The sequence below is a fragment of the Accipiter gentilis genome, chromosome 22 (assembly GCF_929443795.1).
Source record: "Accipiter gentilis chromosome 22, bAccGen1.1, whole genome shotgun sequence".
NCBI classification, from domain to species: domain Eukaryota; kingdom Metazoa; phylum Chordata; class Aves; order Accipitriformes; family Accipitridae; genus Astur; species Astur gentilis.
In genome coordinates, this window is record NC_064901.1 from 25224796 (window position 1) to 25251927 (window position 27132).

Genomic DNA, 27132 nt, shown 5'->3' on the forward strand with positions numbered 1-27132 from the left:
AATGTATACAGATCTATATGCAGAATTTACCAGCTGCCTTATATATATCCTTTTAAGCTTCTGATAAGGACAGGTATAGTTCTTCACAAAAACTCAAAGAAAAGCATAGTTTTACATAAAAGCTAAATCAAACCAAATCTGAATGACTTTCACTTGCTGAAAAGGATTCAGTTTATGATTTAAAATAATTAATGGTGATTTCTCTTTTTTTTGTAATTTTTTTTTTTTTATATAGAATAGAATAGTTCAGTTGGAAGAGACCTACAACAATCATCTAGTCCAATTCTCTGTCCAACTGAAATATTCTAACTGCCTGACTACATCAGGGCTGAATAAAAGCTAAAGCATATTATAAAGGGCATTGCCCAAATAAATCTTAACCACTGAGAAGCATAATAGGACAAATTGGAGTAGATGGTGAAAGAGGTTGCTCCTGAGACATTTCTAGAATGTTATCACCATCCCAAGAGATTCGAAAGAATCGTTAGTTAAAATGCACACCCTTGAACCATAGATACTGTGTAAACACTTCAAATCTCTTATTGCGCATTAAAAGAAGTTCCTACTCTAAATATTTAATGTACAGTTCCCTTGTAGATACACTGGAAGCTAAAGGAAGTTAAAGGAAGAGAGGATTTTACCTAGGATTTCTAATATATAACTACATTGAGCTTGAAAATAAAAACCTAAAATATAGAAACACAAGAAAAGTAGATCTGGAATGCCAAGTGAATAAAAATGATTAACACTGTTCAGTATCAAGGTGCTGGTAGGGAAGCCATTTTAAAGATCTAACTCTTAATCATTTTATGAATGTCATATCTATAGAAAGTGTGTCAAGTTTGGCATCAAAAATTTAGGACTCCAAACCAGCTTATTACTTTTTTGAAAACGTAGGACAAAATAACAATTAGTGACTTGGGCTTGTTAAGGGAACCTTAGCTATAGAGAACAGTACAAAGAGATTACTAAGCCTTAGAATTCTCCACTTTTCCCACCCAGACTGATTAATGGCATGGAGACCCCAAATAAATTATATTGGATTATACTATAAAAACTTTAAGAAAAAATAGGGAAAAATAAAGACTGTACTCTTCCAGGCTACTAGAAGACAGCTGTAATAATGGACACCTATCTGGATTCTAGATGCAACTGAATGAGATAAAATGGAGACTGAATAGATATTAATACCGAAGTGTAAGATGGAAAGCGCATGTCCCACCTTGGAAAAAAAGAGGGTTTTCTTGCCTTTGTCTGCAACCAGGGACCACTTTTTATTTTCTCCATAATTTCGATGTCCCAGCCATCCATGAATTAGAAGATTTTCTGAGCCATTGAATCTAAGGAAAATATGACAGGTCAGTTCTGTTATACTACATTCACAATTGCACTGATTGCCATATTGGCTGAAAAGGTCATGAGCCTGTTTAAACTTATGGGATTTATTTCCACCAAGTTCAATTAGAGCTGGTGCAAGACCTAAGAATATATATTGGCACAGTAAGCATAACTTCATTAAAAAAGCAAGTGGAAGAAGCATTGACTCCTAAATACTTGCAGAATAAAGACAAGTAAACAAAATGTAGATGCACTTCAGAAAAGTCTGGGGAAATATAGGACCAGTACTTATCACGAGTTTAATATAAGTTTCTTTTTGCAACTTCTAATTTTCTCTTTTAAAGAAAAAAGTATGCTCATGGACTGTAAGATCTATAGCTACTATTTTTTGCTACTACTGTTTTGTATCCTTTCACAATATGTCATTTGCAGATTATATCTTTGTTCTTTTCCTCATAAAAACAAACAATACAGGAAGTATGGGGATGAAACATGCTTTATAAATCACGTGTGAGATCATCATTACTCTGGCAAATTTGCTTACGTTAATATGTCAAGATTCAATGTCACATCATGTATACCTGTATGTATTTTAACTAATGATACTTTAAAGGTGTTGACTGAGGGAATACTTACAGTCTCATCACACTTTTAATACTGATGTTTAGTACTCTCCTTCTGTTCTTCTCTTCCTCTACTGCCCCACTTCAGAATTCACATGGATGAGACAATGGAGGAGGACATGCCTCTTCCTTCTGTTTATTATTTGGTTTATCTTTTTGTTTATCATCAGTTTCTCATTCTTTACACAAAGGCATGATTATTTTATTTAGATTTGCAGTACAACTGGGAAATATTTTTGTTCTACAGTGTATAAATGCACAAATTTTCGTAAAACTCCCTTTTTGGACAAACATGTAAACAAAAACTTTAAAAGCGTCTTAGCTCAGATCTTCTAAAGAACCTTTTTCTTTAAGAAAACAAACACAAATGAATTATTATTGCAAGAATTCCAGGACAGACGGGCCCCTGGCTGGCTGCTCATATGGAATGTGCTATTGAGATAGCTGTCGATATTTTAACTGATCGGAGGAGATCTGAGCTGAAGTTTCACAAGACAACACATACACCAGTGATATTCACTGATGATTTCTTTGCACTAGCACTTCTCTTTGAGGACAAAGAAATAGGTGGAAAAAGAGGTCTTGAGTATAAATGGCAGTTGGTGATGTCTGGAAAAAGTATGAGCTTCTGGTGAGTGTAACAAAACAAACATTTATGGGCATTGACCAAACAGACTATATCACAAAGTGTCCTTTAGCTTAGCAAACAGATAGATCTTTTTCATTCCTATGTGAAACTATCTGATGCACCTATCATTCTCCCTGGTATAAATAAGTCCACAGTCAGAATCTTCTCTAAAGCAACGGTTCTTCTACATCAACATGACATGAAAGTCTTTGGGCTGATCTGGTCCTATAATAACTGTGAGAGAGTTTTATTTTTGGTGGGATGTAAACTGTCAAACCAAACTACCAGATTACTAGGCTGAAAAGAGCATTTTGTTTGATTTAATACATATAAATCACCCCTGCAAAACATTACAGGAAGTTGTGGCATTTAATAAGGAAACACCAAACATAATTTAATACTGATTCTTATATTTTAAAGTGACTTTTGAAGACAGAGTCAATAGCATGGGAAGACTGTATATGCAGCTTATACTGGCTCTGATTTTATATACTTAATAATATTACATATGTTGAAAAGAGGGGAGATATTCCCAAACAAGTACTGTGTTTCACTAACTTTCACCTGTGATACATTGGTCAATAAAAGTCTGAAGTCTTGTGAGGGAACCAAGGGTGCAATTCTACAAACTGTTTTCTTGGTGATAGTGCTGTTTTAAAGCCTTCCCTTTTGCCTGGCTCCAGCTATTTATTTCTAGGACTATGTTGACCTTCAAGATGAGTCAGCACAGGAGTTTGTAGTTCCATGACAGTGCACATCAGTGAAATGTTGGTGGTTTAAAAAACCAAAGCGTTATTTTAAATCTGGTACTTCCCTAATTTGTTTGACTATGTGCCCAATATAAGGCATGCAGGTTATGCTTGTGTACTTGAAGTTGACACGTGGAAACAGGAACAAGTGTCATTGCTACCTAAGAGAAAGGCACGGAGCCAGAACAGCTTTGTAGTCTTGTGTTAAGCGTGGTTTAGATATAGAACTCGCAACTGAGGTGATTACCTTACTGAAGAAAATTACATTTCTGGGAAGCTGAAAGTAGCTCTGAGGGAAGGGAATCACTTAGTTTTTCAAGTTGGTGCTAACTGCTAGTCCACAATAGTATCAGCCAGCACAGGTACGATAATAAATGAAGATAACCCAGGAATGCTCAGGTCATTCTAAAGAATCTTTTCAGTTGGACAACAAGATAAAAATTTGCAGTGTCACTCAAGCCTAAGAAACTCGATTTACATTTTGATAGCCTTTCCCCTACTAGAGCTCTTATGAAAAGCTACAATTTTTTCAACCACCTATTATGTTTGAAACCTTTGTTGCATAATACAACATAGAAACAAATGTACTCCCCTTGCACTTCCTATGGTGCATGCAGACTAGTATAGAGTGGATGGACAAATGGTTTATATACTGGTATAGAAGATGCAAGACAGGCATAAATGTATTTAGGAACACTCAGTAAAATTATAACAGATATATACATGTAATTTAGGATCACATATCTCAGATGTGTTTTTAAGAGCTTTTCAGCTTTACTTGCAGCTGGGACTAATCATAAATACTGTAAAAATCAGTGAAGCTGAGAATGGTTTTCATTCCATTTAAACAACAAATTCTGATTCCTACTCTGGTTTCAACTAGGACCTCCATTACCAAGTGAGAAGTTTAATTAAGCTGCATGCTAAGCAGTTATTTTTAATAACGAAACACCACAAGGCCAGCTTCTACCTTTTGTTCTAGAGTCCTCTTTCTGCATGTCATTATCAGGAATTTCCCCAGCACTCCCTCTATTTTCTGTGTATGCAACAAGATTAATAAAAAATTATGGACATTTCCACACTATAAAAATTAAAACTAAAAAGCCCATTCTACCTATGTCGTTGGTTAGATTTAAGATATTCTGATTGCCTACAACCTCCCTTTCTCAATTGTTTCAACTGCCTCCCTGACTGTCATATTAAAACCAGAAATCTATTTTGTTCTGAAATTGAATTTAAACAGAAGGCTCTTGCCTTGCAATGAGAACATAATAATGAAGGTATCTTCTCCAACATGAACACGCATAAATACAGTAATGCTAACATGCATTTGATGTTAATTTGCAGGCTCTTTGTATAACTCTTTAAATTCTTTATAACTATTGACAGATAAAAGAAAGGCACGTGAGAAAATGTTGCAGTACAGCAAATGGGGTGATGAGTGAAGACAAAGTGCTTTTTAAAGAACTAAGAAACCCAGGATGTGTTTAGGTACTACTGCCAAGGATTCAGTATATAGATGCTCCCCAAACTAGGCAAATTATTATTAGAAAAATAATGAAAATGTCAAGAAATGTTAAAAACAAAACAAAACAAAACAAAACTTTATTTATCTGAAACTTTCAAGGAACATTTTAGATTTTTATGGACCATGTTAAAATACTGTATTGTGGAAAATTTTCTAAAGGCCTACATTAAAGGTTTCTTTTGCCTAGTGATTAGATAATGTACAAAGAATGGGAAAACAAGAGAAAAAGAACAATGGGAATAGAATTAGGCTGAAAATAATGCAAATGAGATTTAAGAATTGTTCTGGACATCTGATGGGTAACACTGACTTCCTGCTTGTACCACTGCAAACCACATAGAATTTGGTTGAAACAAATTAATTTCTGGGGTTTGCTTTTCTATTGCTGTACTTTATTGGAGTGAGTAGAACCTGACTTCCTAAATTTTATTTTTAATTTTAGTGAAAGTGAAATACAGTGTGTTAGCAGACACAAATAAATGCTCAAATTCCAACTCCCAAATAATAAAGGTCTTTTTAATCTTGCCTTTACTTGCTTTTCTTAAGGCAGTGATTCAAATCATTTTATATGCTAATACTAACTAAGTCCATTTCATCTGGCAGTAGAAATAATTAGCAGAGCAAAACTGTCTATCCTAGAATGTATGATATAACATGTGGAATGTAATCCATTTGATTATTCTGCAAATAAAACACATTTAAACTAAAAGACAACTAAAAAAATTAAAGGGGAACTAAAAGCTCAACAAAAAAGAGATAGTTGAAGCAAAGAAAGAACAAGAGGATGTAGTGAGGCAAAAAGAGTTGGGACACTGAAAGAAAAATAACAAGTGCAAAAGACACAATAGAAGACTGAAACTTATGGTGGGGTGGGGGAAGACACAAATGAACATTACTGAAAAAGAGAATTGACAAGTGCTGAAATGAAACCTGATCCAGACCACAAAAGTAACTAAGTGTAGGTACAGAATAAACATTATTTGAACTTTTTCTTGTTCATAAAATACTCAGAAATACTCCTGTAGGAAATCATAGAAGTATAGATTCCTGTAAAGGACTGTGAAAGCTAAGAGCAAATCTAATTTTCCCTTCACTCATAATACTGGAAATTAAATACTGCAACTATAAATATGAATTATTATAAGTACAGCTGCTGGAAATAAACCAAGAACCAATTCTAAACTGGTGTAAGCACCATTGATTTAAAGCTAACATGGTAACTGAAAAGTAATAATGCAGAATGTATTAGACAATATCCTTGTAATTTCTAATGCTAAGAAAGCTTCATCAAACCCTATAATCTTTGCTCCAAGCGCAGAAGATTTGGAAAGTGAATTTGAGTTAGCAAACATTTTTGCACTGTAGTTTAAACTGCCTTACGCCAGAGTCCTATGTGACAGTTATTGTTTTGCAACCATGTGCTTGACAGTTGTGCCCAGGCTGCCTCCCTCTTTTAGGTCGTCTCTTGCTCTGTCCGGCAAAGCAGAGATCTCCTGTGCCTGGGACCTCCCGAGTGATGACTTCTAGCTAAAGACATGAGCTCTCTATTCCTCCAAGTGTAAGTACACCAATTTTGAGGGAATACAAAAATGATGGCAGTGTCTTACAAATAACAAGAAGAATACATTTGTTTTTGTCGACACCGAATAGTAAGCATAACTGATTTTTTTCCCTTTCACCTCTAAGCCCCAAACACGCACAATCTTCTGCCATCACACAGAGTCTGATTAGCCTGACTTCAGTTTGAGTGGCGCACTTTGCCCACGGATACAGAATCTGAATATGTATTTGTTTTTGTTTATTTTTCAATAATTGCTCTTCTTTTTTTCTATATTTCTGTACACATTTTCATCCACCTTTTCCCTTTCCATTTCATTCTTATACTTGGTATGTCACCTATACCAAGGAACTGTGGTTTTGGCTAGGCAGTGCATTCCTTACACAGAAGACAGTACCAATAGAATCTTCTTTTACAGTAATTTGAAAGCCCCACATGCTTTCAGTGCCTAACACTAAAGAAAATGAAATTCCACTTAGAGTTACATGAAACTGTGGAGGAAAAATTCAGCATTGATGCTCCAGCAGTACAAAGATTTTGTATTATTTGACCTGGAATCTTATACTCAGTTGATGTGGTGCTCAGCACTATTTTTGACTGAGTCTCTTCCTTTTTCTTATGATTCTTATGATTTCTGCGATAACATCTATTCCTCAGGTTTCTTTTAAAAAGTGGGGTTTTCTTTGGTTTTTTTGATATTCGGATACGATATTCTAACTTTTAAAAAGGAATTAATTGTTTCTGTATGTCACTTGATCTCTCTCTATTTTTTTCCGAATAATAAGATTGAGTTGATATTCTTTATCTGCTTCACAAAAAATGGATTTTGTAATGCATCATTTTAGGTCAGTGAGTCAGAAGTCACAAATCTCTTATCTAATGTTTTGAATGAATCCAAAGTTTCTAATCCCCTGATGACAGAAAACACACAAAAAAAATTTGCAAGGGGCAGGAATGCTGTACAGATGAAGAAATGGCAAATTTTCAGAGGATAGCCCTTTCCTGTTGGAACAAATGTGTGAGAAGAACTATGTGATATCTCTGTCCCTCCTAACCATTGAATCCTCTATGGGTATGTATTTAGAGAAAATCTAAGCAGTATATGTTACACATGTGTGCATAAGAAACCTAATAAGCCGTTCATATGGAAATATTTTAAGACTAGATCTTGTTATTATGTAATTTATGCTATTCAATTTGTGTCTATAAAACATATATGTAACTAAATTTCGTCCTAACTTTTTGGCAGAATATCAGTTTTGCAAATAATGAAAATACAGCTTCTGTGCCTTAGCACTTTCTGGCTTACCACAGTCTCATAAAACTTCCTTTCTTCTGAGTTCTGTGACAACAAAGCTGGGCGAGAGAAGAGTTTATGATGCCATAAAAAGAAGTAATCTGCTTCAATAAAATGAATGAAAGCTCTTATAATGCCAGTACGTTTTCTGCCACAGAACTTCACTGAAATAATATTAGAAATTATATTGGATGTTACATTATCTGTGTTTCAACAAACTAGATTATAACCATGGCGTGGGTTCATAATACTTAACTTTCCCAAGTAAGAACAAATAGTCACTTAACGAATCTTGTACAGCATTCCACGAAACACAAGTGAGAAGCTGCTTCTTGCAGGAATTAATTCAGCATCTAGTACAAACAGTAACAGCAATAGGAAAAGAGAATGTTTGCTTCAAACACGTACAGGTTTTCAGTTTCATAAAACACAGAAAAAGCTAAAAGTAAAACAAAGAGCATGAAGCAGTGGAGCAGAAATCCTGGCCAAATGGAAAACTTGTGTTTTGTCTGCTACAGAGAATCCTTTCTTTTCTCAAACTGGAGGGGAGTATTTATGACAATGACCAAGACCGAGAACCTGCGTGAAAGATACTCTCTCAGTTACATAACTGGTCACAAAAGTAACCAGTCACAAAAGTAAAGTTGCTGTGTCTAAATGTTTTTCTAGAATCTCTAGTTCTACTAATATTTTTCCCACTTTTGTTCAAAGTCAATAAGAACTATGGATGTATTTAAAAAGTTAGACTCTGACCACTGTCTAAATAGGGAGATGTGTAGACCAGTTTAAATAATTAGTCAAGTATCACGGTATCATGCTAAATTTAATTACTTGCTCTGCCTATGACTTCCGTTAGAATCTTGAGCAAGATTACATCCAGCTAATGTCTGGGGTTTTGTTTCCCTGTGTTACACAGTTAATCAGCTGTAGAACTGGGAACAGCAAGCAGGAATATTGACTCTCAGTCCGTGTTCTAGCCACACAAACTCCCACCTTAACAAAAGAAAAAAATTATTTGAGTCATAGTATATATTTCAATGTTTCTCATGTTTTCAATTTATTTTTTTTCTCTCAAAGTAAACAAAATACAGAAGGTGGCTGTTATCTTCCAATAATAAGTGAATTTCCCCACTCATGATAGCTCTTTTGGCTCTCTGTGTTTCAGCCATCTAGTAGTTTTTTTTTTTAAATTGTTGAAGCCTCATTTTTTCTTTTTCTAAAGATCCCCTACCAATGATTTTTTTTCAAAACAATGTGTTTCCTTTTCATACTAAAAAAGGGAAGGAAACCCATCTTTCTGTGTTTTATTTACTCAAACTAACCCAAAATTAATTAACATGGTGTCTGGTGGCCATAGAAAGTGGGCACAGGATATATAAGGCTGTTAGCATAGAATTATTTGAATTTTTGAACTGAAATTCTCTTCCAAGAATTATCTCGGTTCAGTTATAACTTCCTTTTTTTAATTGTCCTATGATTTCTTTCTCCTCCAGACTTAGTAGCTTCCATTAGTCCTATTCTACCAGTTAAATATTATCTTCAGGACCATATTGTAATCGTATCACATTCTCTCTCTTTTTTCTTTGGTGAGTTGGTTTGGGTTGGTTTGGGTTGGTTTGGGTTGGGGTTTTTGTGCCAGCAGAAGATTCTTTTTCATTACTTTTGTCTAAATGAGAGTGATTTTCAATTAATGAACAGGCATCTTTCTGTTAAATGCAACAATGTTTAGATGTTTCATTTTAAATTTACAGCTGAAGATTTAAATAGGTGAGACAGGTGAGTGAGAAAAGAGAAACTGAGGCACTAATAAGTGAAGTGATACGTTCAAGCTGGTCAGTGGAAGAAAATATTTTATAACAGATACTCTGACTCTGAAGTCAACAAGCTGACCACTAGCATGACTAAAATTAAGCACTATAAATATCAGCCGTATAATCCCTTCTGTACTTGTTTCTCAAGACTTGTGTTAGACTAGTCAGTGGAACCCCATTTTTGTTTAGTGAGATTTTTAAAAAATGCTCCTACTAAGAAATTTCAAATAAATAGATAATTTGTAGTGAAATGCCAGTCTGAGTGTAGAATTTTCCAACACTGTAAACAATTATTCTGTTCAGGTAAGTAATGTCAGCATAGCACTGTTTTCAGTAGCATTTAGGTGATTGAAACATTTATTACTGGGACTACACTGCTCATTTAAATCACAGCAGCTTGTACTACAGGTACCCACAGTCTTTTGTTTTAGGCCACTTACTATATGAATGGTCAAAATGGTTTTGTTTACTCTATTTTAGGACTTAAACCAGCTAAAATACCTCTTTTACATTTTACATGAATAAATATGAACTTTATAAGGTCTAAGGAGGTAAAAAAACCCTGCCAGTCTCTGGATAAATGTTCAAAGCTCATCTTATTGTTTTGCAGCTGGTGCCCTTTGCTCAAGGATATTTCCTGTGCTGCAGACTCTGAGTAAAAGCATTTCGTTTTAAGAATGCAATTAGAAACACATCTGTTGTTCTAGGACCTTTATATTGAGCAAGTCCTCTCTAAACCAGACAGGAAGATTTTTAAAAACCCATTTTCAGCATGCTTAATCTCTCTGCCTCCCACCACCTTATTCCATTAAAAAACCCCAACAGTTAAGTATTCAGCTTCCAGTTTTGATCCCACAACTTATATGACCTAGCAACCGATATTTCATTTTGCTGGGCTTTGGAAACAAGCAAGTCAATTCTTTTTCAGATGGCTAATTTCTCTGGACCTTCAAAAAACAAAGAGCCTGCGGCTAGATGGTGGAACTTAAAGAATCATGTCCTTCATCTTCATGGAGTTTCAAATGAATTGTAGAAGAATAACTTGCAGCTTGAATTTTAACCCAAGAAGTCTCAAGCTTTGCCAGTCTGTTTAGAGGCAAGCGCAAGCTTTAGCTGAGGCTGGAGCTTATTTCAAACTTACTCTCCTCCTTTATTCTATTAGCGGGGAAAGCATTCCTGTATCAGCTAAACTACAGCAATTAGTAACTGAAAGATGAGTATGAACAGCTTCCTAATGGTTCAGCCGCTGTGTTTCCCATTCAGATGGTGTAACTCGGCATACACTTAACTGAGTGGGCATATTCCTGATCCAGTTTAATGACACAAACTGGTTTCAAAGGCTTAACTAGCTGAAAAAGAAGATGTAGGACTGAAACTTGGGTGCTGTTCAGTACAGAAGGTGGACATTGCAAGACAAATTATAAGGTAGAAAGAATATAAGTAATCTGAGTCTTCATGCTCTAACATCTTCAGTTTAATACACTATGGCAGATAGTAGTGTGTCTTTGATTTCTCTTCATGCTGGTGCCAGTCAAAATCACAACATTGATAATAAAAGTGAACAAACATAAGGAAATCTACAGTTATTTTCAATTCTTACACAGAACCATTAATTATGTCCATTCTGGTGACTCCCCAGGGAAACAATGCATTCCCCAAAGACAAGTTACCAGTTTACTGTTCAGCACACTCATGAGCTTAGTGGTTTCTTTGTTCAGCAATGTACTAGGAAAAAAATAAATAAATCACTAAGACCTTACTATTCTTAATTCAGCCCTTAAAAATCTACCATTAGTAAAATTTATCTTAGAAAGTAGGGGTCCTGGTACATCTGATTAGATATCCTGATTTAGAAGAGGATGACAATGAAATGAGAAAAAGTAGCTTAGAAAATGAACATGCCGTCTGGGCATAACTAAAAAAAGAGAGCCTTTGGGCTGTGACAAATCCTTTTCACTGTTAAAAATGCCAGTCAATCCACACATAGCAAAAACATTCTCTTGTTGACTAAGGAAGGATCCCCTTCCATTACTAGTACAGTGCTTTAGATATTACGGTTTTACTCCCCAATTCTGTCAAAGACAGTTTCTTAAACTCTGAAGACCTCCAAATGTATGTGATTTAGGCATGATAGTCACAAGGTTAATTATTCTTTGTAAAGTGCTATGTTGATGAGGGCTCTCTAGTAGAGCTTTTTAATCAGCTTTGTATTGGCACCCAGCTAAAAAAATCTAAAGGTTAGACTTAATGAGTAAAAAAAGCCTGCAAAGAGCTTAAAAAGAATATTTTTTCTGTTATTAAAAAAATCAATCTTAATGTAGTATCTGATAGAGTATTTTTAAACATATTTTTCTTTTAAATCAAATTACTCAAATAACTGTGAACACATGGACTTTTTTCTATACTATTTAAACTAATAATTCAGGACCCACTGGTATTTCTCCAAGTCAAAATAGCTAGTCGGTGCATTGAGTGCTTCTCAAATTTATAAATAAAATGAAATAATTTTGTAATAATTTGGTGAGTGACTTTTCCTAAGAAAATCCACAGAAGTCTGCAGTGATAGCGAATAGCCACCCAAAAATGAAAACTTGTATTGATTGCAATATTTTAAATATTGCACTATGTAATAGGGTATTCATGATTTTTTATTGTAGGTGCTGACACTCATACAATGCTGTAGATAATAAGGTTTAAAATTTTTCAGGTAAAGAGAAAGTTCTTGCCCTTTCAAAATACTTTTTTCCAATTACATTGTCTTGTGGATGAAAAGTTCATCTGCTTATTTTGAGCCTGCAATAGCAATTAGTTCTGAGACTTTCCTGATTCAAACTTCTTTCACATTAGTGTTCTTAAAGTCTTACTTTCTTCTTATCATTACACCACTTTATTTTCCTTTGGTTCTTACTGTACAGAACATAGTTATATATTACAATACTTCAAATACTGCTTACTACGTTCTTCCACCATTTCTTCTTGCCTTTCTCCTACTAGCCACACTGCTGTCCTGTTTTCACACTGTTTGGTCTTTGTAAACGCTGTCTTTAACACAGGTTCACTTTTTCAGTGACTTCAAATACAGTACCATTGTCAAATTTGAATCTTGGCCTATAGGTCCTGAAAATAAAAGAATAAGCTTTTAGACTGGTCTTTTAACTGAATGGTACTTGTGTGAATATAAGTTTCTCCATTGTTAGCTTGGGTCTCTTTAAGTGCTTGAATGAGAGAATGGGAGTCACCAGAGTACCTTGGCTCATCACTACAAATCACAGTAGCTCACATACTGTATTCTGAAGGTCTCTGGCTATTCTGCAGGTAGGGGTGCAGGAGAAAACCCTTCCCTTAGCATTGCAAAGGTAGTTGCATGTGTAATTAGTCTTATTCACTCTCCTAGACACATTCCCATGAGATGCATAAGTCTTTAGAACACATATGGTTTAGGTAAACAATTATGCACTTTTTTTTTTAAATCAGGCACATACTCTAAAATCTACAAGAAATACGCTTAATAATGTGCTGGAGAAAGTATCTCTTATTGTTTGACCACTGAAAATTAACAAAGAAAATAAATAAAAAAAAAAAATGAGCAGTAGTTATTACAAGTTGAATAACTTTTTAATAACACAACTAATCCTTTTGCCATTTACTTAGCATGAAAGGAATGTTTGTATAGAGTCAGTGAAAATAGATTTTTTCTGTTCTACTGAGTGCAAACTTTACAACAGTAGGTATGTTAGATTTGGCATTAGTCCACAATGTTATCCACACATCATCAACAGAGATGAGCTGATGTTCTAGGAACTCATCCCTGGAGCCCAGCATGGCTCACTGCCCCTTCAGTCAGCTTACCGTTTTTCTGCTTGTGCTGTGTAATTTATCTGTGATTAGTATTGTTGCATTGTAGTGAACTTTAGGGCCCAGTTCTGCTTTAGAAAACTTACCAGGTCAAAAGTAACACGTTTGTTTCCTGTAGTCACTATGCTATTTGGTTATAGGGCAAATGAAAAAATAAAAGAGCATTTTTGTTTTAATTTACTACCTGGACAACAGATTTGAGAATCGTGAATCTTCTGTTTTCAGCTACGTGCATTTGGCCAGCCACGTTATGCACCTGTGACAGGAAAACAGTAATCAGGTTTTCCTTAAAGAGCCAGCTAAATTCTATGAAAGTAGCTGAGACAGCTTAGGAACATCAGCCACTATTCGGTTAATAGCCATCAGTTACTTTTCTTTCCTCATCCTTTATTTCATAGATGAAATTTTAGCAAAGAGAAAGCAAGAATTGTTGTTAGATGTTTACACTAACATGCAAGTACTGAAGATGTGGATTTCAATTATCACAGTGTATGATTGGTTTCAACTATTTGTAGGGATTGGTCATCTTTGAGTTAGCACATTGCTATCACACAGCTCAAAGAAGCAATCAAAATGCAAGAAACTACTACAAGATCTGGTGGCAGTGTGCAGTTTGGAAGCGACCACTAGTCAAAATACGTATTTTTTTCTTTGGCTTTAGCTCTATCTGGAAATATTTACTTCTAAAGGACTTTTAAAAAACATAATAACCTGCTTGCTTCTGCTGCTCCTAAATTAACTAAATTTCCACAGGAGCCTTAGAAGAGTGCCTTCCAGAACCTGCTACCCCAGGATGTGTGAATCAATCCGCCTCAATTACCTCTAATTGAAGGGAATTCTCAGACCTTCCTTCTTACTCCAGTTGCCAAGGTAGTAAAGCTTGTGAGGAAATTCAAACATTTCTGCATAAAAGTTTTAACTAAAAGTATAACCACAGGAAGCAAGGGCCTTTAACTATTTCACCTACTGGGCACCATTTCCCCCTCAGAGACTTTTTTCCGAGACTAAGCTCCCAATCCTCCTCTTTGACTTCAAAGAGCTTTTCTCTCCCTGAGATATAAATAGATCACTGCAGACTCCCAGAGAGACAGAAAACCACTCACCTGTATAGATTTACACCACAGAAACCCTGAAACTCAACAAAACTTTTTTTTCATACTCCATTTCCAGGTACAAAACTCACCTTTCTGAAGGCCCCCTTTCCTCATTTCACCAAAGGGCCAGGTCTTCCTCCTTATGATGAGGCAGACTACTGTGTTGCAGTTCCGATTCTAGTAGGTTTTCAGTCAGCTACAGCCTTAATCAAGTCACAAATCTACCCTCCACAAAACCTTCAGGCCTCCTTTCTTGCTTAGCAGTGCTTTATAGTGAACAGGTGTAGTAACCTGACATGCAGTTGGTAATAACTCCGTTTAAACCATGTAAGTGAATCCCTTACTTTCTTATTGTGATATAGTGTCTGGCTTCTATATCTTGGTTGTTCTTGAGGGTAATAGTACTTCTTATTGAATAATAAAAATATGTACAGTTTGTTTGCTTGTTTGCTGCTCATGCTGTCAGTTATCTATCTATCTTGATGACTTGATGTCTTTGTTTTCATCTTTTTCACAGTTGTCAGTTTTCCTCCTGCTCAGCAAATTTCTATATTTTACTTACCTAGGGTGAAGTGCTTGCAGTTCTTCACTGTCTAGACTGTATGGGTAACTAATGTAGATTTTTTTTTACCTTCCATTTTTCATGGCAGGCTTATGTATGTGCATATAACTGATAAATATTTTCTGTATCATAAGCTAAAGAACATCCTGACTTTGGAAAATGGCCTCATATAGAGCAGAAAGCTTCTTATTTCCATCACTGCAGGACAGCAGTTGTTTTGTTTGTTCTTTGGCATAGGAAGCCTGAAAATAGAATTTATTAGTGCTAGGACTGTATGCATCTTTCCAAAAGATATCTCATTATAACTCTAGTCTGGTAAACAGTTTACACCCAAATTTACCATCATTTGAAATATAAACCTATTCTGATAGTGTTGCTCAGTGTTGCTGTCGTGGTTTAACCCCAGCCAGCAACTAAGCACCACTCAGCCACTCACTCACTCCCCGCCAATACCCAGTGGGATGGCGGAGAAAATCAGGAAAAGAAGGAAAACTCATGGGTTGAGATAAGAATGGTTTAATAATACAGAAAAGAAGAAACTAGTAATGATAATGATAACACTAATAAAATGACAATGGTAATAATAAAAGGATTGGAATATACAAATGATGCACAGTGCAATTGCTCAGTCACTCATCAATCGACGCCCAGTTAGTCCCCAAGTGGTGATCCCCCCGCCCCCACTCCCTCCCAGTTTATATACTGGCCGTGACACCACATGGTGTGGAACACCCCTTTGGCCAGTTTGGGTCAGCTGCCCTGGCTGTGTCCCCTCCCAACTTCTTGTGCCCCTCCAGCCTTCTTGCTGGTTGGGCGTGAGAAGCTGAAAAATCCTAGACTTTAGACTAAACACTACTCTAGCAACAGCTGAAAACATCAGTGTTATCAACATTCTTCCATACTGAACTCAAAACATAGCACTGTACCAGCTACTAGGAAGAGAATTAACTCTATCCCAGCTGAAACCAGGACAGTTGCATATTCCTACATTCAGAATTTCATAGAAATTATGAGTACAACAGGTGTTTATAACTTGCAAAAAGACCGAATTATGTATTTTTTCTAGATTATTATATTCTAAGGTAACCACTAATCAGTTTATTCATAATTTTTCTTGGTTTTCAGATTTTCTAAAAAGCCAATCCTAGAACTCTTAGCTGATTATGGGTAACTGAATATTGAAAATAATCCTGCATTTCTTGTGAGTGCATCTTTTCAATATCTCTAGACAGGTTATGGACTTTCATTTTTCAATGTCAGTGATGGAAGAAAACAGAGGACGTGTATGTCCCTTGTTTATGCATCTGTGAGACCTGGAAAAGGTCCCACATTCCTTGTCATATTTGGATTTCCTGTTGAGAGAGAACTGTACAAACTTTTTCTTTGAGTTCAGTGCCCCGGTTTCCATAGGGGAACATGCTACCACTTGGGGTTCAGGTTCTTGATGATTGCAGTTTCCAAATAAAATTGCTGTTATTTCTGCTTCTGCAGTGGGAGAATGTAAAGAGTTCATAACTATAATTTTTAAGCCAAGAAAATATTCTTGTGATAGGATATGTGCCTGTGACTTTGGGGTCTATGTAGGCACAAGAAATCACATAAAAAAGAAGGTATTTTAGGACTTCTGGTGCCTAGAGTGAAATCTTTATCTTACTGAACGGGATGGCAAAATTCCCACAGATTGCAGTTGAACAGGACTTCTCTGGGAGCCTTCACTAAGTGGGGCTTCTGCTCTAACCATTAGAACACGTGCTACTTGATTAAAAAGATACTTATGTATCTTCTCTCAGCTGTGATTGTGTGGAAGGTGAAAATTCATCTTGTCCCTTATGTAAGGCATTCTTCTCTTGCAGCATTTAATTTGCAAAATCCAATCAGAAACCCATCTGTCATTTCCAGGTACCTTTTTCTGTAAGTGATCATAAACCAAACCATTCCACAGTAATTTACCCACTCCTGTTCTTCCTGTAAGCTATATTCAGAGTCTAAAGCAGAAAATGTCTTATTAATTCCATAGCAGTATCTTTTTTCCCTTTCTTTTAAAACTATGTCAATCACATTGAAATTGTAAACATAAACTATTTGGAGAAAAAAACAAACAAACAAACCCCAAAAAACCCAAAACATAATCCTATTTGTGAAAAGAGAAGCACCAAATTCAGTTATGTTTCACCAGAAATTTCTAACACTTAAAATCTTAGAGAAGCCAAATCAAAGGTCACAAAAATCTCTGATTTTGGATGCAATAATGCCAGAAAGAGTGAATCACTAATTGCCACAGGAACCTTAAAGGGGTAAAACAAGAGAAACAGACAAAATACACATGTGTATCTTTTAAAAGGACACGGAGCACAACAAGCCCAGAAGTATACCTGGAAGTGCAGAAAACACTCGCAGATCTAAAAGTGTTGACAGAATACTCAAGTACACTTTTAGATGTACAGTTTATGTTCAGCAAGCTCTCCCTTTCTTTTGGCAGTTTGTTTCCAGAAAAGCCTTGTTTATGATCTGGAGATAATTGTCTTTTTGTCTTAACTGGGACTACTACAGTATGTTCTTCTAATGAGACTTCCTGTATTTCAGATACGAAACAAATTTTTTATTAGGACATTTTAAAACCTAAAGATAGACATGTCTAGGGATGTGCAGTTATTGTAGATGTAATTGCCATCGAGGAAAAGAATGGATAAATACAAAGGTAAACATAATCAAAGACTGTGTTTCTCACATCAACTTTGATCAACAAATTGGAATGCCTTATCACACTTAAGTTCCACTTACTGAGCTCTGTTAAATATCCTATTCGGGAGGTGGACAATGAAGTCGAATGGAGCAAGTAGAGGAAGGCATTGGTAGCGTTGGGCAACAAGAAACAGAGTAGTCAACTAGTGATAAGTCCTGGTGGTCTGTCTTGTTTTGATCTTGACTAGTTTGACCCTTCATCCTGTCATTAATTGGATTAATTGCCAGCAGTGAGTTTAGTCAGCACGTATACTTTTATATGAATTGAAGGGTAATCATCATTCTTTTCCCCATTTACAAAGAGCTTGAATTTGGTAGCAAAATGCTATAGTGTAGAGATGCTACATGAAATACAGAGAAGGCTTTTATCCTTGCTGCCACAGTTCTAGGTCAAAGTGCATTTAATACATATCAGCTATAAAGGGTGGAGGCTGTTTGGAGAGACTGTATTAATTTCTTACCAGCCGCAAAGGAAATTCTTGTTTCCACACTGAATTATTCACCACTCAGTGGAGAATGCCATGGAAATGAAATCTCTATAGAGAGAAATTTTGCTGATGTGGAGGTGTATTTCAGTTTTGAACTTCTTATTCCCTGCAAAGAATGTACTGATATTTGGGCATGTACTTTAGGATCTTACGTTTTGAAAACATTGTTTAGTTTGCCAAATATATTGCAAAAAACTGTACAGGCAGCACTTGTTCTATAAAGAATATTTTAAATTTGCAATTTTTTTTCAAGTGTTGTAAGAATGATTTCTTATATTTGAATGTTCAGTGTTCTCCAAGGTTGTATGCTTCTTGCTGCTTTTGCATACTAAAATCTGTTTACGTGAGAGTTTCTTCAACTCTCCTCTGCTGATTAATGAAAAACCAATATAACAGACACACACATACAGACAGACAGTCAGCACATTGTGTTTATGGGAAAAGAAATTTAGCAGCAAACCCTTTCCTGAAGTAACCTGGACTGACTAAGGATTTAAATAGTAATGCTTAAGTATTATATTACTATCATGAAAGATTGCAAGCAGCTTGCAAAAATGAGCTAGATGGTCATATCAGAATAATTAATGAGATACACTCTGTAACATCTACTTATATATATGCATATAAAATTGGTCAGATACATCGGTAGGACAAGTTTCCACTTGTTTGTCTTTAAAGAAAAATGTTCATGAATCCCATCTGTTAAGTAATCTTCACAGCATAGTACTTCATCATGAATAGACATTTGATATACAAATTTCAATAAAGTACAGACAGTAAAGTTGTTACTGTCTTTCAAAGTATGTGTGAATATCTATTTTGATTTGCTAAACACTTAACATTGCCAACTGAAAAGAGATGGAGAACAGTTAGACACGCTGATTTGTTTCCCTTTTCACATGATTTAAGGCATCTACAGTACAAAGCCTCACCAGAAATTATAGCCATTGCTTCATCTAATAGTTATTACCAAATTACACATTTCCACTGAATATTCAATTACCGTAAGAATGAATAGTAAAACAGAGAGTGGAGGGAGGAAAAAGAAGAAAATTACTTGGAAGCTGAAGTATAAACCAAAATAGTTTGATTAAAGATGTTTTTTGTGGGTACCACGAGACTTATTTGTGGGACTGCTGTTTGTACCTGGTCAAGAACTATCAGGTTTTTACTAATTTCTTGCTCCATATGTTTTGTCCACCCAATGTACAGACTTAGGGAGGAGTTTTCTCAGGTTGTACTTGCACTTTATCTTGCTGATGTTCACTGTTTTAATAATATTAATGTCTGGCTTTTGACAAAGCACAGCTATGAATGCACAACAGAAATGTATTCTGAAAAGTCTACCTAATTCTCTAAAATTAAAGCATTTTTGTGGCTTCCTAATGAGTATCACAGTCACTTAATAGGTTTTTAACACTATTGCACTTTTCATACCAAGCCTTCGAGATGCAAAGGATTTCCTCTGTGAGCTAGAGCAGCAACTTCAGACACATGACCTGGTGTTAAGTAGTATTGCTATAAGCAGGATCAAAATTTGAAACAGAAGTAAGTCATGAGTCTTAATCTGGAAGCTTTGCTGCTTTTATTTAGGAAATTCTGGTACAGGACCAATTTAGCAATCTAGGCCTTCACGGGTTATAGAAATGAACATAACTGAGTCACAAATCCTCAAATTTTCAAAAATGTTTTATTTCCTTTTTCTTGCAGACACCCAAATCCACACAGGTTTGCAACACAGATGCTGCACAGGTAGTAGACTTCAATCTAGTAAATACTTTCATAGCTTGAATCTGGAAGCTATATCCTTGTGTGCTACATGCTATTTCTCTCTTTCTTCTTTTTAAGCAGACTACTGACTTTACTACTGAATTGTTCTACATGTGTATTTTACTATTTCTCTCCTATTTTTTTGGTCCAAATTAAGTCCCGTCTTTTACAGATTTATTGATGCTGGGTCCTACTACTGGTACTAAAGAGAATTCCGCCCCCCCCCCCCCCCCCCTCCTTAGCAGGTTCAGTGCTGCTGCTATTTATAGGACATTTCTCTCATTTCAGAGCTTATTCTCTTCATCTCCCAGAGGACTGACCATACATCATGAGACCTCTTCATGGATCTAGAGGCTTTAAAAGTCCATCTCTGTGTCTTTCTTTCCCCTACCAACTGTTGCTATCTCTGAACTTTAGTGTTATTTAAGGTCTTTCACAATAAATGCTGCATAGTAATTAGCATCCCAGTCACAACACATGTCCGTAAAGGAGCACTGAAAGAATGTATTTTTCTCTTTTAAAAATATTCAGTATCTCATTTATAAAAGCACTTTAACAGGAAAGATGAGGGAAAAGTAGAAAAATGGAGGACAGGGAAAAGAAAAAATCCCTCTGCTCATGCCTTTCAAATCTTAAGAGAGTAAAGTCAGAAAAAATCACTCCCACATACTTGAATAGTTTCTTAGGCTCAAGCAAAGAAGAAATGAGTACACACATATACTATCTCTCTTTTCTGTGTAATGAACAGATAACTATGGAACCACTCACTGATTTCAAAAGTAGGCTTTTTATTGTGGCAGAATTGTAGGGATCCTGGGGCACTCTGTCACTGTCAAAACTCTTAAGCACTTTAGTCTCCAAAGGCTTCTCTGAAAGCTCATCACTCTCTCTTGCATAGACAAAGACCTGGGGCCACCAATATAAATAATATATCAAAACTTAGCAAGAGAAGAACATGCCAAGAGAGAAGGCAAGAGGGCAAGTATCTTCAAGATGTTGTTATAACATCATGTGAAGACTATCAAGACTCACTGAAGGGCATTGTTTTGTTTTATTATGCCGCTTTGTCAAAATCAAAATTCCGTTGTTCAATTAGAGCTTCGGACACTCTCTGAAGAAAACTCATCCAAATATATAAATAAGCATGAATTAACCTGTGTCAGCTCTATGTATATAAATTGTACGGAATGCAGGGAGATTCCTATTTGATTTTCTTTTCCTCTAATATGATGACATTTTTCATTTTACCATATAATCCTTTATCACTATCCTGATTTTGTATTATGAGCAATATGGTTCTGTGGATAAAATTCACACCTGATGAGATAAAACCAAGACAGCTTAGGAAATTTAAAAGGACTACAGATAAGAGCCATCCTCCAGACCCCTTCATTAATCTCCCCTGCTATCAAAATAGTTCTGCATTGTAAAATTATAAAACAATGGGAAGCAAAAAGGTTTACGGGGATTAATTTAGAGATGCATGATCCAGTTGTGCAGGTGAAGTACACAGACATGGGAACTGAAAGAAGTGTATATATACAGAAGTAAAAGCTTATTCCTCAGGATAGTGAATACTGCTTTTTGAACTCCCAATATTTTCAGTCTCAGATAGTGAATGTCCGTAATGTGCTTTGAGATCCTTCAATTAAAACAGTGCTATTGTTTATACATAACCTGAACCACTCCACCAAACCAGTCAACATGTTAATGGTTAAAAACTTTGCCAGAACTTCATGCAGCTCCAGGCCTCATAAAAGCTTCACAGTTCTCCACAGCTTGGCTCTTTCTTCAGCCTCAGATGAATGTTAGCAGCCAAAACATTTCCCAGGGCTTGTATTTTAATTTTTGGCCTGAAGAAAGCACCTTTTCCGTTCCATTCAAGGTTAAAAGATTTCAAATATTTAGGCCACCCTGCATTTTCTGAAACCTTGCTTTTTCATTCTCATCCTTTCCTTAAAAAGTTGCAAAGATAATGAATATATCCCTTTTAAAATTCTTTTCCTTGGAAATCTACATAGGAAGATTTTTGAGACAGAAAATATGGCAAAGCTAGCCCATCCTCCCATGCAACATATGTCTCTCTGAGATCCTACTGCCAAGAAAAATCATCTCCTGCCAAGCCAGACTCACTGCCATTCCCAAAGGGTGGAGTTCTCTTTGGTTTTCATTTCAGCTGAATTAGCCATATCTGCTAATTCTTTCTAAGTTTTTCCAGAAGTTACAAGAAAGCTAAGTGGGTTAAAAAGATGTCTGGAGGAGGTTTGAAGATGAAACAATCTTTTTTGGTCTGGAGGATATTTATTTTCTTCTCAGCCTCTTCTCTTATTCTTCCTCAGGCTGTATACTGTGCCTTATCTGAAAATTTACATTATGGATCACGGCAAAAAGAGCACCGACTATGTTAATGTAACAATGTTTCAGAATTAGAGAGTATTGTGCATATTTGTATGTTGTGGTTATTCTTATGGACAGAAGAAAAGCTTTAGAGCGTGTATGTGGAAAATACACAGCATTGTGATAAAACAACAAAGAGAAAAGATAAAAAATAAATTCTAAACAAAACTATTTTTGTTTATATCAGTTGCCTATGGTGAAAATCAGGAAAAACCGGTGTGTTATACAAGCCTAAAACTGTGCAAACAGTCCACTTGGAAGACTCTAAGGCCAAGGTATGCAAAATAGTTCCAATTTCACCGCACAGGTTTTGATATAACTGAAAATTCAATTAATCACTGCCGAAACTATGCATGCCATTCAGCTACTGTGTGCAACTGTTCCCATGTTCGTGGGATTAGTGCATAACCACTGTTTTTGCATACCATTTAGAACTTGCTGGAGTCACTGCATTATTCTCTTAAATTTATATAGGGCTTTTATCATGTGTTAAGTATATCTTACTATATGGGCTAAGCTATTTCTGATTGCAGAACAGGTGACATATTTGTCTCCACAAAAAGTAAATAGATAACTTTTAATATATTAAGAAGAGCAGGATTTTGTGCTTCAGAAAATATAACTTTCTCAAACAATTTGGCATAGAATATATGTAATATATACCACGTCATTCTCACTACAAGGAAGTGAGTCTGTAAATTCTCATCTTCTGCCACAAGTTGAACCAAACTCACTTTTATCTCTGAAAATTACAAATGCTTGATGCAAACTTCCATTAACCGTATCAGCTTTCAGTTTCCTTCCAAGCACCCCTGTCAGTCTGACTTCAACAAATTAGTAAGGAGGTATATCAGCAATGGATCATGCAACAGACATACTTCTTGGTAACTAACAGACTGAACTATATCATCTTCCGAAGTACTCTGTGCATCCTAAAGACTTCCCAGCCCTACCTGGTTCCAGTCCTTGAGGTCAGATAATGTATGGAGAGGTAATTGTGCAATCTCTTCTTACCAACTTCCAGTGAAAGATATTCTACTGTTTGGTAGCATGTTTTAGCTTAACTACTCTTGCAGTTACTAAGTTTCTCCTTAGTAACCAACTATAATCCTCTTAACTGCAAAGCAAGCTAATTAAACAGCTATTCAACCAATCTTCATCAAAAACCATTTAGTAATTCATATTTTACAGCCTAAGAGAAATATCAATGTCAGAATACCGAAGAGGGTAGTGGAATGTCCTTTCACTCTAGTAGAGACAAACATCACTTAAAGACAGTATCACTTGTGTATTTTATTTCTTATGCTTTATATACTTCAGACTGATGACAACGCAGCTGTAAGTCACACTGTGTGAGACGCAATGTTCATTTATATAAAGAATGTGTATATAACTATAGCTATACATTGAATTTACAGTTCTGTATATCCAAATCAGACCCTATTCACTGTAAGAAAGACTATGTAATATTTATTTACATAAAAGTGAGTGATACTTGAGAATAGATGAATTTTCCTTCTTTTGAATGGGGAAAAAGTGGGAGATTGGATTTAACTTTCATTAAAAACCTGAATAGGAACATAATCTTCAACAAGCAGAAGAATATAAATTCCTCTGAGACCAAGGTATGCAAAAGAAAAAAGTACACAGGAGGGTCAGTGGTTGAACAAGAAATAGATCCAGAAGGAACTTTTGAGCTGTCAGTTCAATAGCCACAGAGCCTGTCAGAGAATAGATGCTTCTTTTGTGCCTTAGTATCCTGAGCCCACAGTCTCCAAACTTGTGGCCCTGATCTTGTGACTTTACAAACTAAACACTGAAACGCTGAAAGCCTTTTCTATTTTCAAATGTAAACTAGTACATTTTCCTTCCTGACATCTACAACCACATCTAGATGATTTGTTGGCTGAGGGTATTGTACACCAGCATCAACTCACTAATTATAGTCATGTGTGTGAAAACCACCTTAAGTAAAGTGAAAGGTAAACTTTTTACAGTTTTGTGGAAAGGAGAAAAATCTGCCATTTCATTTCTTTCTATGTGTGGCTTTTGCTTATGGCCAAAGGTAGTTTCACAGCCGCATTAAATCTCAGCAGACATCCAGAAAGAAAGAAAGTAAATGTTCAAATTCAACTCAGAACTTTGTGTCCTTTTGAAGCTGCTTTGCATAATTACTGATGTTACCTCTTCTCGCTGGCCCAGCCTCGCAAAGATTTATATATAAGTTCACCTTTATACACATGAACAGCACCATCAAATTAGTGACTTCAGCACTACACTTACATGTGTTATACATCTTTGTAGGACCGAGCCATAATAATGTGAATTAAAATGAGAAAGTGATAGCCATGGGTACTTTAGAAATATATAACACTGAGCTTACCAAGAGATGGCTCTAGAGACCATAAATATACTTTTTTTCTGGACATTGGGCAACTGCTACTGGTGATTTCATCCATTGAGGGCTACACTGCAAAAGTATGTATGCATTTACTCTAAAATATGCAGGTAATTATATACATATGCTCATTCTGAAAGCTCCCAAAACTCTTCACAACAATGTAATTCTTTCCCTGACATTACAGTGTTGCCATCTTTAATATAGAAAAAAACATGCATTTCGTGACCTACACCAAGCCTACCCAAAGTGAAAGTGTCCTAAGGAATTTAGTGTTGACTTGATGGAGCATTGCATGGTTACTGCCTGAAAGAGCAAATTCTCATTGCTTTATTATCATGGTTGTATACAACTCTAGAAGGAAATGAAATAGACTATTGCTGTTTATTTAAATGATAAAATAAAAATCTATTACTAAAGAGTTTGAAGAAGGTGAAAAAAAATAAGCACTTATTTTATAATGAAAAAAGAGGAGTGTTCTAGGAAATGATCTGATAGCAGTTTCAAAGGAAAGACTTCAGAGAAAATACTTTTTTGTTCTTCACACTTTATGGCAAAGAGTATTTGCAGAGCACTTTGTTACAAAAGCTCAATAATAGGAATGAGTTTGAAGGATATTTCTATAGTTGGCCATTAAACATGAGAGTGTGGATGCAACTTCCAGATGAGAAAATTGGTACGCCATGAATTCCAGGAAACTGGGTGAGTGTTCCAACAGGAGGATCACTCACATCTCTCTCTCTCTCTTCTTCACCTTTTCTTACCTTAGTCCTTGCTTATCTGCTACTGATAAATGTCTGAGACAGGATATCCAGACAGACTTTTCATCCCGTCTGTAATGATTAATTCTCATATTCTAATACTTCCATTTCCTAGTCCCACTTAATATGTTAAAAGATCTCAGTCCATGAGCAGGTCACAAACACTATTAATCTTATTCACACAGTATATTGGAGTTTTTATGCATAAACCCATATGAGGCCAATCTCTCAGACGTTCTAGAGCGTACTGGCTATATTAATATTAAAACCAGCACCTAATAAAACACAGTGCAGATAAGATGCAGCATGGGTTGTCAACCGATAGTGATAGCCCAACCCTACTGATCTATTCCTGATAATCATATTTTGTTGTAGATAGGATGTTTTAAAACAGTATTAAATACTCTAATTTACTAATTCTAATTGACATTAATCTAAGCAGTTAGTATACAGCACTGCAGAAACTGTACTCTGGAAGATTTAAAAGATTATGTGCTTTTTTCTCTTGTCCTAAAAGTTACATTTGCATCCAATTTGTGTTAGATTAACAAGTTCAAAAATCTTCAATGGCTTTTATGTAGTTTGTGTGATTGTTTCATAACCATTACTTTTCTTCCATGGGCAATTTGCCACCTTTGATAAGATGTGGTTCAGGTTAGGATTAGTGGACTATTATGTGATCAGTATAGTAATTCCTATATGTCAGACTGACAAAATTAGAGAGCCTGTAAGAAACATAATCATCCTGACAGGTTTCTTACAGCTTAAAATGTTACAAGCACCCAGATAAGCCAGGTACTTTGAGTAACTGCATTTGACATACAGAAAAGCAAGGAACATACAGTAATGCAGTGTATTTTAACTCAGTTTTTAACACACCAAACTATTTAAAATGTCTGTGTTTGTTGGGTTTTTTTAATTATTTTTTTTTATTTCAGTCAGCTCCATCTAAATGCACTGGTGGCTTTCAAACACATAAGAATTTTAGTAAAGAAAATAAAGGTTGTTACTTCAAATTACAAATATCCTGTATTTGATGCTATTTATCTCTTGTGTATTACATTATAGTTAGCTAATATATTATTGGATATATTATATATATATTAGTAATCTAATACATTTTTACCATTTTTTTTTTTATTTTTTTTTTTTTTATTTTAAAGCCCCCTACATGATGCACTTTATACTGGCACTTGTACAGAAAAATAAAATATAATTAGATACAGAGTTAGAACGATTACAAGTTCAGTTGTCTATGGGCAGTTATGGCATTAAAGCAATCAGAAAATATATCTGAAATTGTTTTTAGACTGGAAAAAAGTATGGTCAATTAAAACAATACAGATTCATATTTTTTTACAGTACTCATTATTTTTTGATATATTGAAGCTTAAATTCTTAAATATAGGATTTCAGGTTAACAAATTATCCTTGATGCTGGGAAGAAAAGATTTCTTTAAGTCATCTTTCCATTGCTTCTGATCTTGGATTGGATTAAAGAAACATGGAAGCTATGTATGTAAAACCCCCCAC